Source organism: Protopterus annectens, chromosome 4.part1, assembly GCF_019279795.1.
Source record: "Protopterus annectens isolate FY-2018-M chromosome 4.part1, PAN1.0, whole genome shotgun sequence".
Classification (NCBI taxonomy): domain Eukaryota; kingdom Metazoa; phylum Chordata; order Ceratodontiformes; family Protopteridae; genus Protopterus; species Protopterus annectens.
The window spans coordinates 1,015,115,925-1,015,131,714 of record NC_056734.1 but is presented as its reverse complement, the minus strand read 5'-3'; the positions used below and the strand labels follow the sequence as shown (position 1 = coordinate 1,015,131,714).

The 15,790-nt window shown below is 42.4% G+C and overlaps 1 protein-coding gene across 1 annotated transcript in view; it reads right to left on the bottom strand.

Annotated features, from left to right (window-relative positions):
- The window catches only part of RFC4 (replication factor C subunit 4), a 1,279,614-nt gene that overhangs the window by 894,124 nt on the left and 369,700 nt on the right, over window positions 1-15,790 (bottom strand). The window lies entirely within an intron of this gene.

Below are 15,790 nucleotides of genomic sequence, written 5' to 3'. Positions count from 1 at the left end.
TACTCAGACTTAACAGTGGTGTAATCAATGCTACATTGACAATCAGAGCTTTGATGCATAATGTCTGCTCAGATATACCTACAAGGATGTAGTTAGACTTCCTTGTTGACAACTCGCTATTATTGCTACACTACTATAGTGTCACCCTGTGCATCAGCACCATGTTAGCCTGTCCCTCCATCGATAATGCAGATGACAGAAGGCAGCACAGGTATCATCATATGCACAGGGCGTTTTGTTGTTTGTCAGAGCCTGACATTGACCCATCCAATTGACATGTTTGTGTGTGTGTGTGTGTGTGTGTGTGTGTGTGTGTGTGTGTGTGTGTGTGTGTGTGTGGGACAACAGTACAGCATGGGCCAATGTTGATGTAATGTGTGTGTGTATGTGTGAGCCCTAGTTGTTTCCTTAATATGTGTGTGTGTCTGCATGCACACAACTCCACCATGTGGCTGCCATATACAGTACCTGTGCCTGGCAGGGGTGCTACGGATGGTATCAGGTACCAACTCTGACTAAATACTGTCATCAGAGGCAGAGGTATGATGACTGACACATGACCCTGCTGGGACTGGCCAGAGCCACGTGCACGTGGTCTACTGGGATGGACAATGGACAGGCCAACCCCAGCATTGCTGGGGCTGGTACTGCCACTATGGGAGTGGCTGTGAGCTGTCGGCCGTCCGCGACCACTGCCAGCTGTTGCTGTTGCTGGCATGCGTCCACGTCAATGTCGCAACTATCCCACATGGTCCTGGCTTGAGGAAGATATGTTGTGAAGGGCATCTATTGTCTCCCCCCAACATCTATCACTGACCTCGTGTATGTCCGGATGGCACCGGCAAGGTCACGGATGCTGTCATTGATAGCGGTGTTATGTGCCTTCTGCGCCCCAAGTCCCTGCCTGGTGTACCGTTCCATACGTGCCTGAGCCTGCATTACAGCCCGGAACATAGTGGTCGTCATAAGACCTGTGAGGGCACGCCTACCAGGGGCAATACATCCAGTGGTGCTCCCCAGAGAACCCCTGGATCTCTGCCTATGTTGTACCATTCTGGGTCTATGGCTATGGCTGCTGTGAGGGGATGCACGTGCCATGGGTACCACACTCTCCTGGTCAAATTCAACTGTATGTTGTCCCTCCCCTATGGCCATTGGTGGTAAGGGATGTAATAGCAGTATGAGTGTGTGCATAGATGGGGTTGAACGCTGTGTACTGTCAATTGGTGGACCAATGACAGGCCCTGTCAAATCTCCCTGTGCCAAAATACATGTGTCATCATCACCACTATCCATGGCAGTGGCTTCAGGTCACCTGCTGCTTTCGCCAAGCTTTACCTCAGCACCTGTGAGAGGAAGACAGGAAACACACGTTACGGTCTACACATGCACACATGCACACATCAACACATGAACACATGCACACATGAACACATGCATACATGCACACATGCACACATGCACACATGAACACATGAACACATGCACACATGTACACATGAACACATGCACACATGCACGCATGCACACATGCACACATGAACACATGCACACATGCACACATGAACACATGAACACATGAACACATGCACACATGAACACATGCACACATGAACACATGAACACATGCACACATGAACACATGCACACATGCGCACATGAAAACATGAACACATGCACACATGCACACATGAACACATGCACACATGCACACATGAACACAGGCACACAGGCACACAGGAACATATGCACACAGGAACACAGGAACACATGCACACTCCTCACTACAGCAGATACACACACACAACAGAAATCCAAATCATAATCAATACTGGTTGAAGGTGGGTGACAGTATCACAAGGCAAACAGTTACGCACATCTGTCAGCATGCAGAATAAGTGTTGATCAAGTCCATACAGTGTGAGTGTAGACAGCCATAGTTAATGACAGTGTACATGGCTATGGTGCATGTGTGTACATGTTCAGTGATTGCCTACACCCTGGAACACAATGTGTACAAGGACACAACATTTCTGTGCAAGTATTATAAGCTATGAAATGTCCTGTGCACCATCACACACAGGTATACATACCATGGCTGCATGTGTTATCTGTGTGTCACATGGATTTCCATGTCTGATTGCAGTGTCTGTGTCTGTAGCAGATCATTGTGGACACAGGTGTGGCACATGTATGCTATGTACACACACGGGATGAGTGGTGCATGTATACGTGATGGGATACCAATCCTGGACATGGCCATTGTAACAGTATGGGGTGTAGTACCATTAGCCATCATCATCATGCATCATGTGGTCACTCAAGGCCACTAAAGTGTGCTAGACCACCACCTAGCATGCTGTACCTGAACCGCAGTGATGTGGCTAAGTTCACAATTACACAGCCACGTTGCACAAGGGTGTGTGAGGTGTCCAATAGGGATCATTGCCTAACATGACTGTGTTATGTGTTGAGGAGTGTTGCACAGCTCCATGCTAAGACCCTACCCCTCAGGTATGGTATGTGTGGTGTGTGGATGACATGTGGGATACTGAAGTGTGACCTGGCAGCGGGTGTCCAGTTACACTATGTGTAACATGTTGAGGTGTACTGCGTATGACAAACGTGTTATGTTGTGTACATGTGTGTCAACTATGCCTATCCAATGTGCAGTACAGTGTTGCCACATTTGTGTTTGATGCTCTGTACATTGCATGTGATTGAGGCAGCTACTGACATTACTGAGATGTTTCACGTCTCACAGCAAACATGCACAGCATGCATTATGCGTAGGTGTGTTATGTGTACATGGCCTACACCTCACTTATGACATGCACAGTTCAATACCAAGTTTAAAGTGTTAACACACTCATCAGCATGTAACGTCTGCCCTGCTGTCACACCAGATGGACCTGCAAGAATATGACACAGTTTGTCAGTGGCTACAACTGTGGCATTGCTACTGTGAGTGTGCTAAACTACAGTAGAACAACAGGCATAGGTGTACAGATACTATTCAAATTATCAGCATTGCACACAATAGGTAGCACAACTGCTAAACACAGTACACATCTCACACATGCATAATCTAACAATACAGGCAACAGTAGTCTACAGCTAGGGCATGTTATCTGCACGCTCCATGTCACTATGCTGGGTGGCTCCGGCCTCCATGACGACACATGTGTGATGTTGTTGTTACTGTAGGCCAGGAGCCACCACACTTAGCAGCAGTTCCTCCACTCTGGTGACGGGGGGGGTGTATGGCCACCCCACCACCTGTGGCAAGTTGTTGTCTGTGGATATCAGAACCCAGGCCGCCGGACATGTCTAATTAAATCACTGCAGTGATGGTGTACCTGCTCATATGTCCGGTTATGCATGCCTATGTCATTTACCTGACAAACAAGTTCTTGCCACAGTGCAGTACACTCCTGCTGGTGCTGGCTGGCCCTTGAAAACAGCAGGGTATAGTGCTGAACCAGGCTGTGGTGGATTTCCTGTTCCCCTGCAGCTGTGTAGCAGGGGTTCCTGTGATGAGCCATAAGCCTGGAAGACAAGTAAACGATATGTGTGAGCAAGTCATGTGGCACACAACATTATACAGTACAGATATCAGTTAACTGCCATATATAGCATCTGTTCATCTGTCACAGGATACACACATTCAATACCACATATCAGTGCTCAGCCCACAACTGGCTGACAGTGCCTGTCACACTCCATATGACACACCAGTATACACCAGTACTCGGCTCACTGTTTGGGATCCAATGCCGAGCCTTGCCAGGGTGGTACATATCAAGCTAATGCATGCAGAAATATGTCATCCATTGCAATGAATGTGAAGTACAGTTACAGTATAACCAGTAACCCACCCTAGTCGTTGATGCCATACCCCTATCTAACATATGTGCACAGTTGTTAATATAGCTGGCATACTGCTGTAACAGAGTATACATGTTGCTAGGTTCACACGGAAACCCTGCATCACACATATGATTGCGGACATGGTACAGGCATCATTACACACACATCAGACATTCATACAACACACAAATGTATGCTAACACAGATGAGCATTTGCTATGTACCTTACAGTACTGTGTGCCCCTACTTACAGATACCTATGCCTGAGGAATGTAATCTGTACAGACTGCAGGAAACACACAAGACAGTGTTACCAGGGAATGTGAACATACACCATACTGTGCTGTTTAGGCCTACAGCTTCAGGTGGTACAACAGTTCAAATGTTGGCTGGATTCACCAGCAGTACCACTTACTGAGCATACATGTATTGCTTCAGCCTATGATGGGACACCACAGTCGTACACAAGGAACTACGTCACAACATATACCATCCTACTATGTCTGCATCCCAATAACTGACACATCTTTCTCTGGCCTCACACTTACGACACAAACAACCATGACAGAAACAACCTCACACCTAGCTACACCATCACAGACCTTGCACACATTCACTGTCACACTCATTCCACCTCACATAGCAGGTATTGCACTGTGTACATGTCTGTGTGCATTGTGTCATAAGTAGGTAATACGCTATTGTCCCTGGGGCCTACAGCAGCCTAGCCATATGCTACCCTGGCCTGTGACACACATGTAATTAGATTTCACTTCCTCCTGTCAACCAGATACACAGAGGTGATTCCCAGAGTGTGTTACCTATCCCCCAGACAATCATCAGGGGTATGTCTGACATCTGCTACTGAGGAACCTTGTTTGTTCATGCTGGGTGGTTTACTCCAGAGTATGATATATTTGCCAATAGGAGCCTAATCCTCCAGCATGTGCTGTTTAGTGAGGTTGCGGGGACTAGGGACCTAGGCCATGTAGCACAGTGGAATTGTGAGGTGTTGACATGGTGGTTGTCTGACTGCTATGGGTGTGGCATACCTCTGTATGTTTGGCAGAGGTAACCTCTGGGTGGCCGGTATACAACACACTGTAGCTGTGGTTATGTGAGTCAGTCTGCATAGGGTATGTGTTTCAGGGCAGTATTACCCTTTGTGAGGTATGTCTGTGGCCTTTCCACTTGCTGTAGTTGTCATGTGAGGTACATACCACATGGGGCATTGTGATGAGTACAGGGGAACACTGAGCTATATTTCCATACATGACACATCGTTTGTGATTACACGTACCACGTAGACAGATTACAAGACTAGCGTGGCACTGTGAATATCAAAGGGGAGGCTACTGCCCACCTGTGTCCCATGTTCCCTTCTGACACCTTCAGTGCTAGTCAGGCAACCACCTATCTGGTAGTTAGTGGGTAAAGTGTTGTGGAATGGGGTATGGCACTGCAGTAACAACACTGGTGTTCAGTCCATGCCTTGGTCACCAGGCACCTATTGCAATACGTCTGACCCTGTGTTTCTGTCTCTCACTGTATGTATATATATATATATATATATATATATATATATATATATATATATATAAATATTTATATACATATATATTTATATATCACTCTATATATACATATCTATATATATCTATATACATATATGTATATATATATATATATATATATATATATATATATATATATACATATCTATATATATCCATATATATCCATATATATCCATATATATCTGTATCTCTCTCTCTCTCTATATATATATATATATATATATATATATATATATATATATATATATATACATATCTATATATCTATATATGTAGATATATATATATATATATATATATATATATATATATATATATATATATATATATATATATATATATATATATATATATATATATATATATATATATATATATATATATATATATATATATATATATATATATATATATATATACACATACTTGTAAACAGCCACTGCTGTACATATACATGCACATATATGCAGATATACTGCCCACCTTTCATGGTGGGAATATCAATTATGGAACAGTTGGGAGACATACAATTATGTAATAATATTGCACAGTGTTGTGCAGAATGCATTTCGCTGTCCTCAGGCCATATAGCCGTAGCAGACCTCACTGGTTGTAACTCAGCCCCACAGCATTTAACCACCACATGACATATACCTGCATTGCTTGATGTTTTCAATGCCACACACTACAACCTACATAGATATGTGCATATAGCAACCTTCAAATACATATATATGTCCAGCCTTCACTAACAGTTGCAGTATGTCCCTTGCCCTATGCACATCTGCATATACATATAGATACGGACTGCTACCACATAAGGAGTGTTCACAAAATGTAGAGTACCCTTCAGACACATCATTCGGATGCCAGCAAATACATCTGTGTTACATACCTTACCTTTGTATTTCTCACCTCAGTCTGTTGTACCTGTTGATGTTTTTTTTTTTTATTATTTGTTTAGGTTGGTGTCTTCCACCACCTCTGTTTGTTTTATTTGTTGTTTTGGTTGGTTGGTGTCTCCAACCACCTCTGTTTTTTTTGTTTGGGTTGGTCTCTCCAACATTTTGTCTGTCTGTCTGTCTGTCTGTCTCTCTCACTCTCTCTCTCTCTCTCCAGTTGCTGTGATGATATTATTGCATGTGTGGACAGCTAGTACAGGCTGCTTTTGTAGGTATCTGCACATGTGCATGTGATGGCCTCTGCACCAATTGGTGCCCATCATTTAGTAATTGCATGCAGCCTGCTGTGTGGTAATTGCTGTTCTCACTGTGATTTCAGGACACTGCTATAAAATGATAGGTTAGGTAGGCGTAGGCCTTTCAGTTTTGCAAGGTGGGGACCATGCTTGTTTGCTGTGGACACTGTTGTGTCAGTCAGAAGGTTGGTATATGTCTCATATCTGAAGCTGGGTTGTAGCCAGTGAAATGCATGTTGTACTGAAACCTGACTGTTGCTTCTTCAAGTACACTCTTCTCAGTGTGTAAGTTTACTCACACCTCCTAATGCTAGCACTGGATACATGGGAGTATGTACTTTCTTTTGGAATTAGGGAATTAACTGGCATACAACAGTAGTTATTGGAATGTATTCCTATGGCTTTCCTATTTTCCCTTTGCATTCAGTCCTTGTAATGCATGTTATATTTCTTTATTGCAATGTATTCCTATGGCTTTCTTATTTTCCCTTTACATTCAGTCCTTGTAATGCATGTCATATTTCTTTATTGCAATGTATTCCTATGGCTTTCCTATTTTCCCTTTACATGCACTCCTTGTAATGCATGTTATATTTCTTTCAGCACCAAGGTATTGTGTATCTGCTGTGGCTTAGTTGTACATCATGCAGACTGGTGAGTCCAAGGTGTGGTGTTTGAGACTGACAAGGATATTTTATTTTGCTGCTGAGCAATACTAGGGCCTTGTCATACAGAGTGACAAAGGCACTTTTAAGTAGTTGTAAGTGAGTTGGCACAGGTTTGCACGACGCTTAGCGATGCTAAACAACGCTTAGCTTAGCTTATTGTATTTTAGCAATACTAAGCAAAGCTTAGCTTAGCTTATTTTATGTTAGCAACAGTAAGCTAAGCTTGGCAGAGCTTATCATATCTTAGCAAGGCTAAGCTAGGCGCACACATGTGCACACTGGTGCAAACCCGCTGACTACTGTTTACAAGTGCTCACTCCCGCTAACCCCCGCGCTCATGTCTTTGACAGAAAAGTAAATGGGGAGATAGGACTGTGGTGATAAAGGGTGCTCAAAGAGGGGAAGACAGTAGGGAAACTAGCTTGGGATGTACACGATGGGTGTGGAGAAGGTCCATAGCTGCCCATTTCTTTGCCAGCAACAGCTGTGTATATGCAATACATTAGGTGGGATATTTGAAACCTTCCACCCCTGAGAGAGTGGTGAGGACATTTAAGTACGTTGTACTACCAATTATGAATATCAGGCACATGCACTGTTTGTGAAAAGCTATACTGTCATTAGTACGTTACTCCCATCTGAACATTTTGTGGTTTGTGTTGTCATTAGCACAGTCTGCTCAGGACGACTGGACATATTTCTGTACTGTGTATGCCTAGCTACACCCTTGGTTGTGTCTGACTACACGGGTATATAGTACCTTTGGGTAGGGGTGCAGAACTGCAGTGTGCATTATTTATTATCATGTGATGTTTATCTTGCTGAACATGCAGAGTTGCTGTGTACCTATAAGTCTATGAAGGCTTGTAGTCTGTCTGAGTAGCTCCCACCTGTGGACATATCCAGATGGTAGACAGAGGTCAGCCTAGTATTCTTTGACTGTGCACCACAGCAGTCTTTTCAGCACCTGAACAATGGCATTGTCACAGGTGGTTGCTAGCAGTACATGGCTACATCTTTTGCTATTTCTGTGTTGTACTTCTATATAAGGGCATGCTTGTGGGATTCATTCTACAGCTATTTGCAGAGTGTGTAACAGCAGACAAGCTGATATGCCTGTGTTTTCTGACTCTTCCAGGCCTCAGATACTCTCACGTATATATTTGAACAGCCTCAGGGGAAGGTAGATATAACTGGGATACACCTGTGATATAGTTCTGACATTTTTCAGTTCAGACTTTGGGTGATTCAGACCATTTCTATTACTATACCTTTTCTGACGTGCAAGCGGTGTCTACTCTCACTTATTGACATTTGTTATTAAGTGAGATTCAACACCTTTCTGCCTACTGTTAGTACATTTCAAAGGGTGTCAGAGGGGCACAGCTAACTTTTGTTTACTAATCAGGGTCATCACTGTAGAGCAGTCACTGTTGTGAGGTCTGGCCTGTGACCTATGCTAATATGCCAGTGTGTATCCTGCTCTGATACTGTGTGGGGTTTGTAAGCTGCTACTGTAACCTTATTCCCTACTAGCATGGCTGATTCTCTTTTCACAGTCATGCCATGCAATTCAACAACACCTGCTGGTTAAGGCCCGCAGAACAAGATTTGTGTTATGCCATTCCTATTTTGCCTTTACATTCACTCATGGTAATGCATGATAAATTGCTTTCAACACTAAGTTATTGTATATCTGCTGTGGGTTAGTGGTACTTCATGCAGACTGGTGAGTCCAAGGTCCCAGGTTCGAGACAGACAAGGGTATTTTTATTTTGCTGCTGAGCAATACAAGGGCCTTCTCATACAGAGTGACTAAGGCACTTTCAAGCAGTTGTAAGCGGGTTGGCGTGGGTTTGTGTAATGCTTAGGAATGCTTAGCTAAGCGCACACAAGCTCACACTCACGCAACCCCGCTAACTACTGCTTAAAAGTGCTTACTCCCGCTAACCCCCGCGCTAATTTCTTTTAAAGAAAAGAAAATGGGGAGATAGGAAAGTGGTGAAAAAAGGGGGCACAGAGAGGGACAGACAGTAGGAAAACAAGCTTGGGATGTGCAGGAAGGGTGTAGGGAAGGCCCATAGCTGCCCATTTCTTTTACAGCAACAGCTGTGCATATGTTGAAAATTTGGAGTGAGTTTTGAGACCTTCCACCCCTGAGAGAGGGGTGAGGACAACATAGTTTGTTGCACTGCCAATTAGAATTATCGGTGTACATGTCCTATGGACATGTGTGCAAAATGGGAAGCTATGTATGGGGCACAATATTTTTTTGGGTACAGATTGCCCTTTTTTTCTTTTTGTTTTTTGTTTTTTCAGGTGAGAGTGGTAAGTGAGGTAGGGGAAATAGGTATATTTGGGGAGGTAGGTTGGGGAGGTAAACAGACAAGGCAAACAAGATGCATACAGTGGCGGAATTTGACACATGGGGTGGGTGAACACAATTGACGGGGAGGGTTGTTTGGAAATCGCAAGCCCATGAGCCCACAGATGGTAACAGTGGAACTGAGATCCCCACACATGGGCAGTCACCACTGCACCTTCACAGCCCCAGGGGTGGCTGCGCTGGGGGCTGTGGAGGACGGGCAGGCTCACCAGTGAGACACGCCACTTTCACCTCAAGCTGGCATAGGGGATCAGCGACTGAACGCTGGCTCTCCCTACGCACCACAGTCCGGATCCTTCGAAGGGTGATTGGTGGCCCTTCTCCGCCCATGCTTGCACGGGGGGGGATGAGCCCCATCCCGTGCAGCGCTTCCACCCGAAGGTGGCACAGGACCAATGGAGGAGGGGAGTCCGAGCTGGGTACCAGAGCCACTGGTGCCAGGTGCACTCGCCAACTGAGGAGGGACAGGTGGGTTCGCTGAGACTGGCCTTCCCATACGTTCTGTGATTCGGTGTGTTTCATTACAACATAAACAACAGCATTCCAGATTAGTTGTAACAGCATGCAGTAATATTCCCATTAACCCAACACACCACAGTTCCAACAGTTGAACAGCAAACATAACACATGCATATATTGAACAACAGTGGTTATTCCAACTGCATGCAGGGATGATTGGTAACAACAGGCCACCATGAACGTGGTGTTTGAACAGGGCACATGCATCAACATGAGTGCAAATATTTATGGAACAATAGGACATATATCCCGACAAATATTTAAGATTACACATACCCATTGAGGTGCGGAATTGCATGGTTTATGCACAAACAGTAGAGTGTAGAAAAAAACTCCATTAACATCTTATAAACACTTTTACTGTACACTACATTCCTAGTGACTGCAGGTGTATATTTCCTACATGTATTATTACACTTGCCACCATGCATTAGGTTCTGTAATGGGTTTGGCTAGTTCAATCTATACTTGACCTATATCTCACATACTAACTGTCCAGGATGCAGATGTTACTGCTACATATTTCATGGTTGCATTTATATTTTTTTATCTGCATATCTGGATGTTTTCACATGACATTTTCACTTCTAATTGTACAGAACCCTGCATTTATTGAAGCACACTTACATTTCTGGGGAACATATTCGCATGCTACTCGTGTGCCAGATTTACTTATGCATGCCAGCCAGTAACTGACTGCTGAGGACTGTATATTTACTTCACAGCTACTAGCACTTCCATCATCCACTTTAGATGGGACTGCAGAACTCTGGGTTGCCAGCACTTTCTAACACATTACTATTTGTATAATGCAAGGGTACAACAACATTTCATACTAAGTGAAACAGACACACTCTGGGTTTTAGACCTTTATTAATGACATTACATACTTTTCCACAGGCTCACTCCTTTATTTGTTTTAACGGTATATATGGCAGACATGTTCACAACATATTATACCTTTATTAATAGGTTAGCACACTCTTTCAGGCTCACTCACATATTATTTTATATGATAGTGCCTGCAGAGATATTATTCCAGACATTTGTTACCTTTCTAAATGGGTTACTACACTCTTTTTCTGCCTCTCTAATGTTTTTATCTGACAGTACATGCAGAGGACTTATTCAGTCCATTTTATGGCTGTATTATTGGACTGCAACACTTTCTTTCATGCTCTCTCCCATATTTTATATAACAATACATGCAGAATAATCACTAACCTGCCTGGCGGCGCAGCCTTAGCAGCCTATCTTCATAGGCTTGCTGATTCGTAACACAGTCACCTGCAGCTGTAAAGTAAATGAAGGGATATTGAGACATTCCTATCCATTATACATACTCCATTTTAAATCCTTACATACTGCATTCCATGGCTACATACTCAGTTGTGGGGCATCCCGCATCCCACGGGCCTCCTGTATCCTCTGGTTCAGGCGGTCCTCCTTTCGTCTCTTCAGGTCCGCATGGTGGTGACGGACCTGCTCACCAGTCCGGGGAATGCCTGTGGCACTGGTGAGGTCACGAGCTAACCGGTTCCAAGCCTCTGCCTTGTACACTGTCCCTTGGAACTGGCCCTGCAGGAGTCTTGCCTCATGACGGTGGACTAGGAGCCAAACCATGTATTTGGACTCCTCGGTGCCCCATCTCTGCGCTCAGAAGCACACTCCCTCTCCAACACCAGACATTCTGACCGCAGATGTGAGCTACAATCAGTTATGGTGTGTATTCCCACCTGTGCGGCTTAAATATGCCGCATTTCCCGCACATTTTTGTGATTAGCCATTTTGTAAAATGCTCGGCTGACTGCAGACCTGCTTAGTAATGGTTAAACTACCATTCGTAAGTTTATGTATGTTAATAATGGCTGTTTCCCCTATGTTGTCATGGCTTAGTGGTTCTGTACTTTGATTATGATGCAAAGGATCCTGGGTTCAAACCTTGTCATTCTTTTATTTTAATACTGTCTAGACAGGCTAGGGGGTGTGGCTACGTTTAAGCAACTTAGCTCTACGTTGCTCCCCTGTGCCCTACTTTGCCCTGGTTGGCATGGCGCGCACGTCCGCGCAAACACATTGCGTTGGGTAAAGCATTTTTAAATGTTGGGCAACTCTATTGCCCTGGGTAATGTGCTATTATACTATGGGCAACTCTGTTTAGCTGGGTGAAGCGCTATTAAACTATGGGCAACTATGTTTAGCTGGGTGAAGTGCTATTAAACTATGGGCAACTCTGTTTAGCTGGATAAAGTGCTATTAAACTATGGGCACCTCTGTTTAGATGGGTATAGCGCTATTAAACTATGGGCACCTGTGTTTAGCTGTGTAAAACGTTGCTTAACGGCAGGCTATTATATATCTGGGTCTTTTAAAAATATATATTTTGTTCGCTGATACATTGGCCATGTCACTGCTTTTTATAAAATTTTTATTATATTTGTCTGGTATTATTTCAAATACTGATTTAAAACATAAATAAGAAGGGGAGTGGTGGGACTCGAACCGTGAATGCCTTTTCTTTGTGCATACGCTCTACCATTACGCTATTGCTATTTGGATTAATTTGCATAAGTAGTTCTTATATGCTCTTCAATGTCACAATTGCTAACTGTGGTTAAGCAATGGGCACACCCGCGCAAACAAGCGCAAATACGGGCAGCTATATTGTGGATTTAAAAAAAAAAATTAATTTTTTCCATTTTATAACTCTGATGGGGGTTTACAGTGTCAGGGAGTGTGGTGTTGGGTGCAAGTATATTTGAGCGGACTCGCTCTTGTCTCTTGACATTATGCTTTTTAAAACCTTGCAGGGGCGTGGACTTTTAGACTGCTCGGCAGTCGGACATGCCCCCTGCTTGCCTACTCAGGCCGTGTAAGAGTTACGGATGAGTCAGCGTGCCCTCATGAATATTCATGGCATGCTGATGTCATACCGTTCAACTGCAGCCTCCGAGTAAGACATATTAAGTCTTACACGGAGGTTTCGTAAATCCGGCCCTATGTCTTCACAGATTTTATTAAATCCCCAGGATGTTTAAAAGATTTGCATAAGGATTCTAGTAAGGTGAACTGATTTAATTTTGTGTTTTAAATACTGCCATAGAGGAGAATAATGTTATTCAGAAACCTTGTTTTTTGTAAAGCTTTTAATAATGCGTTTTAAAATGCTTTTGTAAATGCTCTTTTAAGTGTTTTTAAAGTCAAGAACCTGTTTTAAAGTTAAGGGAATGGTTAACTTTGAGAAGCTATTTATAATGTATTTTAAAGAAATAAAAAGAAAGTTACTAAATGGGACCCACTTACAGACATCTAGGCTAATGTACTCCTCATTATTAAAGCCAGTCTTAGACCACTAAACTACTCCCACCTCATCATCAGTGGTGGTAGTATCTGTAAACTCAGCCCACCAAATCAACAGTGAATAGTTGTTACCTGGCATAGTTAACTCATTCTTTTGAACAGCACTCATTTGCCAAATAAAGGAACTTTAATCTAAAGAACTAAGTAAGAGTCTTCTTTTCAAGTGACAAAGATAGACCAGATAACCACTTTGTTTTTCAGGATAGAGGAAAGCTACCACTAACAGAAGAAGACCACCCTCCAAAAACTGTCAGGGATATTCGCATATGGAAAGCACGACACCCCCTCCCAAGATAAGACCTACCGGGTACAGTATCTTTCTACCAAGTAAACCACAAAATTAAAGTCTTTTCCTCACCTCTCACCTGCAGAGAAATGAGAACAATACTTGCCACACAAGGACTAAGCAACACTCTGGTTCTTTTTATTTTTGCCTTCCTGAGATTAAGGAATAAACAGATACAAAATGGCATGCTTTAGATCAGCACAGTGGCTCACTGAATAAGATTGCTCACTTACCTGTTCAGGGACTAGTTTCCTTGGCATTCCCTCTTTGTGTGGAGCATGCATGATCGCTTCAATATTGTAAGGTTATCTTGAAGTAGTTTTGATTCTTTTGACCTTTTGGTAGCTCAGCTGGTCAATAAAAAGCCCCTCTCTCTCTTTCATTATGCCACTCTCACTCTCTCTCTATCTCTCTCTATATATAGATAGATAGATAGATATAGATATAGATATAGATATAGATATAGATATATTTCTATAGCTATATCAGCCTTTTTATCCATTGTATATTTACATCATACCTCTCAATAGTACAGTGTTTCCCAGAATTTCCAAATTTTTGCCTCATATGTTTGGTCCGTTTTTAATGAAATTGTGGTTTTCTGGTAAATTTGTGACAAATCATTGAAGATTGATGTTAGAAAATAATGACAGATATTTGAGTTTCAGACTTCTTACCCTTCAGAAAATTAATGCTAATGCAAAACCTGTTATTCTGTCAACTTTCTATGTTTGTAAGATCAGTATTTAAAAATTGTCCCTATTTTTGGGCCTTTGTGCCACTTTTATTTATAAAATAACAAAAACTACTACCACTATAAAAGGCTCACTTACTGTGTACAAGGCAAACATTCCAGCAACAAACGAATAGGAAGACACAGAAACAGCTGATATATCCAGTTCAAATCTTTTACTGCAGTGCAACAAAACACAAGCACTTTCACCATACAGGCATCATCAGGTGTATTACAAAAGCACTAACATACACACACCCCAATTTATACATCAGAAGTCACATGATACATGACATGTGACTCCAGTCATAGTTTTAAATTTTTAGTTATTGCTAAGGTTTATGAGAATGTGAAGCAAGGTGACATACGTGCAAAGACTGAGGATTTAGAATCCTCATGGATAGTAAGGTTCAGGGCTGATGTGGGACATGGGCTTAATGAATCAGTTCCATTAGTACCTAAAATTAAAGAAGAGACCCCTAAGAAGGTAGTTAGCATCAAGGTATAGTTTTAGCATGTATTATTTATGTCTGATGTTGTTTTTTATATTAAATTTATATGTCTTTTTTATGTTTTGTGTTTTTAAATCTGTGGTTTTAAATTTGAATTTGCATCATGTGACTTCTGATATATAAATAGGGGTGTGTGTATGTTAGTGCTTTTATAATACACCTGATGATGCCTGTATGGTGAAAGCGCTTGTGTTTTGTTGCACTGCAGTAAAAGATTTGAACTGGATATATCAGCTGTTTCTGTGTCTTCCTATTCATTTGCCACTTTTATTTATGTCTTTTTTCCAGATTCTTCAAGGTTGAGAGGTATGATTTACATGTATATCCATATATCTATTTATATTTTTTCCTACCTGTCTGTCTGTCTATCTATAGCTAGATAGTGAGAGACAGAGAGAGAGAGAGAGAGAGAGAGAGAGAGAGATTTCAAGAACCTGAGCAGATATCTGAAGCCGTTGTCATATTAAATATCAAAGTTGAACATTACTGCAATTATATTCTGAAACGGGCTCCCTGTCACAAGTGTGAGACCTGAAATTATAGATCTAAAATATTTATCCCTCTGCACCCCATGATGTAGGCATTTTGCCCCTTTAGCCCTGCAACGTATACACAGTAACAGCAATACTATAGTATATCTGAGTTTAGAGAATACTTCACAGTACCATAGCCTCTGTATAC